A 4,960-nucleotide genomic window follows, 5' to 3' on the forward strand; every position below is an offset into this window, starting at 1 on the left:
ACCTCTTCACTTTATGGCATCACGAAACCTCATGATCGTCCTCCAGACTTTTGTACTACTTTCAATAGTGGAAATACTAAATAAAATCTGTCCCCAAATGTGCTGCATTGTTCTCCTCTCAGCACAATGTACTACTGGTGGTCTTACAATTACCAATAGCATTTGGTCTCCAATTTATGTCAGGGAAATTAATGTCCCCAACACAATGCCTAGTAAAATTATTTCTACATTAATGTTAAAGGGAACACTCTCAACATGTAAAGCTGATTTTCAAGATCTGTTCACAGAATAATTTTCTTAATTTCTTCCTCAGATTGAAAATCTACTGTCTTCTATGCATGCTCCTTTTTCTCATTGTTTTACAGCATTCTGCATCTAAACATGTACAATGCCTGCCTGGTGCATTTGCCTTACTTTCTTCTCTGAATACAGAGTAGCCTTCAATGAGTATTTCTTGGTTCATCTGGCTCCTCTATTATGCCTCTTTTTTCTCTATAATACTTAAATTCATGTCATGCATCAATTGTTCAAATTCCTTCACTTTCTTTTTGAGGCACTTTACCTTACTTCTTTCATTCTTTACCTGTTTCAATTGTTTCTTTCTGACGTCATTCAATTCTCTAGCTAGATTACATTATTTCAGTTGAAGCAACCACTTGACTGTGACTCTACTCATTATGAATACTTTCTCTTTATTCCTTTTTGGGATTCTTTTGTTTTACAGTAACTTTCTACCCTTTAACTGCATTTTTTCTACCCTTTATCTAACTTCACTGTTACTGGGAAACAAAACAAGGCTTGCAGATGACATGAGTGTGTCACGACCTTCTCTCTGTATCTGCTTGTTTAAAACTTTCCTTGTGAATTACCAACTTAGTTCCATAAGCTGGAACCCACAAACCTTCCCAGCAGTTATGTTATCATAATTTCTCTCTCTTTCACTAGAAAAGACAGCAGTGCCACTGAGGTTCTCTGCTTTGCTTCCCTCAGAATGCTACCTGGCTGGCCTAGTGCTAACGTAGCAATGCTGGTTTTATTTTTCCCACCATAGAGTCTTTTTGCCAATTGGCCAATTTTGCCAATAAGTCTTTTTGCCAATTTATCTCTACTTCCATGCATCCTAGAGCTGAAAAACCAGTATGCCTTTTAGTCCTCTGGGCCTGTTCTGGTAACAAGCCTGTTGATTCTTCTTAGTGAGGAGCACCAATGACACAAACCTGGCTATTTTCCATGAGGGCATGAAGAGGGTTCTTCCATTTCTTTGAAACTCATTTCATCTCATCTGTATTTCTCTTTCAAATCAGATGTGTATCATCTATTTTCTCCCTTTGGTTCTAATCCGCAGCTGTCCTTCATACCCATACCTTATTTTCTTATACCACTGCTGTCTTCCTCTCTTCCTCCTTCCCATTCTGCCTTCCATGTTTTCTTTTGTGTAGAAGCTGTCTTCTATTACAACACTTCTACACAAAGAAGTACTCCTTCTTGTTGTTGGATGTTTCTTTGGATCTTGCTTTCCACTGAGCTCTGTTTTCCCCATCTGTGTCATCAGAAGTTATCTTTACCTCTTCAGTTACTTGTGTCATCTTCTCCTGTTCCATCATGTCCCAACATCCATCCCTGATGTTGGACTTGACCTATGATTGCACGTCCAGTCATCCCAGCTTCTCTTCTAGGAGTATGTGTAACATTTTAGCCAGAAGAACCTTCTGTCATAAATGCTGTAGAAGATAATACTCATCCCATAAATTCTGCAGCTGGTAATCTTTGTCTCCTCTCTTCCCTAAGGCATTAACATCTTCCATTCCCAATCCCTAGCATTAATAAAAAATCAGAGCAAAGTGCGAATACCACCACACAATCCCTTCTTATATCTTCCTTAACTCTTTTATATATTTTCCATTATCTAACAGAGGGAGGACATTGAGTTGCCTCTCTGCATAAGTCAAAATCTGTAAATAATGGGGGCAAAGTTTTAAAAAATAGTTTAAACTCCTGAGGCTGTGTTTGGGCATTGGCTTGAATTTCCCAGCTGCATGGCTGTCCACAGCTCCCAGTGATCTAGGTCATTAGAAAACTAAACTAGCGTAACATGCAGACTTCAGAGTTTAACTTTAAGCACCTTAGAAAAAAATATTGACCAAAGACTATGTACCAAGAATCTGACAATTTAAAAGAACAAATATTGCCCAAATAAAATACGGAAGTGACTAAGTGCCGGCAACACTGGATCTCTTATGTGAATGGACAGGTATTGTCTTAGAAAGTATCTACAGGAAAATACATACCTAAAAAATGCAAAACCCACCTCCATGATACTGCAGGAAAGCTTTGCATTTCTAAAGTGCACTGAGATTCCAGAAAAACTGAGTTACTATTGATGGGCAAAATGTGAGCCTGGAGTACATGTAGTAGTACATCTGCAAGTTAACATGAGTCTGAAATAGTGTCAAATCTGGAAGTGGTAAGTATCTCCCCACAATGAAATAAAATACAATGGCCTCTTATAACAAGAACTGCAAATGAATTACATGGTCAAGCAGTAACTGAAACTGCAGTAACACAGGGAAAGGAAATACTATATAACCCTGGCTAGCACTTTTTCACCATGGGTGTTGGAGTCTTTTCCTCATGATCCTGCTCTAGATTTCCCTTGACCAGACAAAGGTAACAATGCTAAATTGAGACAAACAACATTATACTAACAGTACATGGTTATGATGCTAAGCAGTGACATTTTCAGGAGAAGGTTAACTGAATATTGGAACACCTACCTTCAGGAATGCGCAAAGCGCTCTACAGAATGGAACGGGGAAGGAACCTGTGCCAAAAACCTCGTAAACACCATGATACAACTATGAGATGTCTACATTGGATAGAGAATGCATCCTACCAGGAAAAGAGGATGAGCTTTACCTCATAGGTATACAGATACTGTATTTTTAGCATGGCTGGAATTCCCAAGAAAGTTAGTGGAAATTTCCAACCAATAAGAAAGGCTCCTAGCTCCTTTTCCCAAAGAAAACTTAAGAATGATTTGGTAATGGGCAAATGTTATTAAAATATTCATTCTCATTATTATTTTCTTTCCCCTACTAAAGTAAAAGTTATAATTACTTGGTGAGACATCATAGCTGTGAATTGGTAGTTATTGTTGGCATCACACCCAAGCAGCACAAAATTTTTTCCCACCTACGATGTAGGATAGCTGGCAAGGCCCTGAAAATTAATGACCTACTCAGAAACAGATATTTGGACAATATTTTGTGAAGGCTGAAACAGTCTTTACTGATAGTATTGAGGGATGAGCAGCTATGCAGAAGCAAGAGAACTCCAGTAAAAACTATGTAAGAATCAATCCTCTCCATCTTTCCTCATGCCCTACATAGAGGAGCCAGTCATCGACTCCTGACTTCTAATGTGAACTGCTAAACTCCAGTCCACAGCTAATATCCGAGTAAAATGAAACACACTTAAAATCAAATTTCCAGTGAAAGATGATGAAAAAGAAGTTTAAAGTGCCTTTTTTATTTTGCTTGCCTGCCTTTGTGCCATTTTCTCTTACTATATCCAGAATTGTTTTTTTTCCCCCTCTGCTCCCCCCTCCCCCAAATTCTGAGAGTAGCAAATGTTACTTAACAAGGCATCAAGAATTTCTCCTTCTAGCAGAACCATGTTCAGGAACTTGTGCTGATTATAGCACAATATATGAATATTGCACAGTAGTATTAACCTGCCCATCCTTCTGCACTCTCTCAGTTACAACAGTCTTCACAGGAACTGTAGTGACACAGGAACTGAGCAGACAGCTCTCTCTAAAAAGAGAATGAGACAAAGAAATTGCCTTTTTTCTAGAGAAATTGTTGCTACTTACATCACCGCATTGAACATTTACTGAAAAACTACTTTAGAGAGTATTGATCATGGAAAAGGACTTCACTGGAACTTTAAGTATGCAGGTCTCATCTTCTGTTAAAAGTACTTCAGATTCAGCGTAATGGAGGGCCTGTGCAAATCAGAATCTGTTTGCTTACTTATTACATCCTCTTACACCTACAATGCTGTAAATTACTGCATCAGTTACTAGGAAGAGGGCACCCAAGCCTGATATTTAAATACAGGGGCATGTGGGAGGGTATGCACAATCTGAAATGTTTTCATATTTTCTGAAATCTAATGAGTACAGATAATTATGGAATTAGGAAACAAATTATCAGTCTGTTTTGTATCAAGAAGACAATTGCATCAAGAAGACACGCTTGGAGTCCAGTGCTGCATAATAAACCACCCATGCAGTTTCCATTTTTTGACTTCTTGCTTTTAGGGATGTGTGAAATAAGCTGCAGATGACGGTCAAATGCACAGACTTTGGTAGCTTCTTTCCAATGAGTATATTTTCATGGACACTTGCTGTTCTGAATTTTTACAGTGTGAAAGTAAAAAGAAACAGTTGTGCAGTTTAACTGAGGTTTCATTTGAAGGAATTACATGATGGATTCATTACTGAGATGGCAAGTACAGCTCAATCTAGTCAACATGGAATTTTCTTTTTCCATTCTCTAGATATAACAGGATACAACAGGCTGTGAAATAGGCACTTAGTCACTGTTTTTTTACAAATCTTTTTAATTCCCTTATTGCCCAATCTTGCAGTTGTTGTGACCTTGCCAACATTTCTCTTGCCATAATTCCTGCAAAAGCAGGCCCTTAAATGTGAAATATAATTAAAATGACCTTTAGCTGCCTTATGGATTGCCATCCATAAAACTAGGAATCAAAAAAAGGTATTAATAAAAATAATGTGTAATTTGTTTAAAGACACTATCTAATATGCTAACTACATGTGCTAACTATGGGCCTGATTCACAACACCATTACATCATTTTATTACCCACAAGAGTTACCACAGCAAGAAATTGCCACTAACAGAATGTGCTTTCCTATACCCAACACATGCGTT

The sequence above is a fragment of the Cariama cristata genome, unplaced genomic scaffold (genome assembly GCF_000690535.1).
Source record: "Cariama cristata isolate BGI_N322 unplaced genomic scaffold, ASM69053v1 scaffold3162, whole genome shotgun sequence".
Taxonomy (NCBI): domain Eukaryota; kingdom Metazoa; phylum Chordata; class Aves; order Cariamiformes; family Cariamidae; genus Cariama; species Cariama cristata.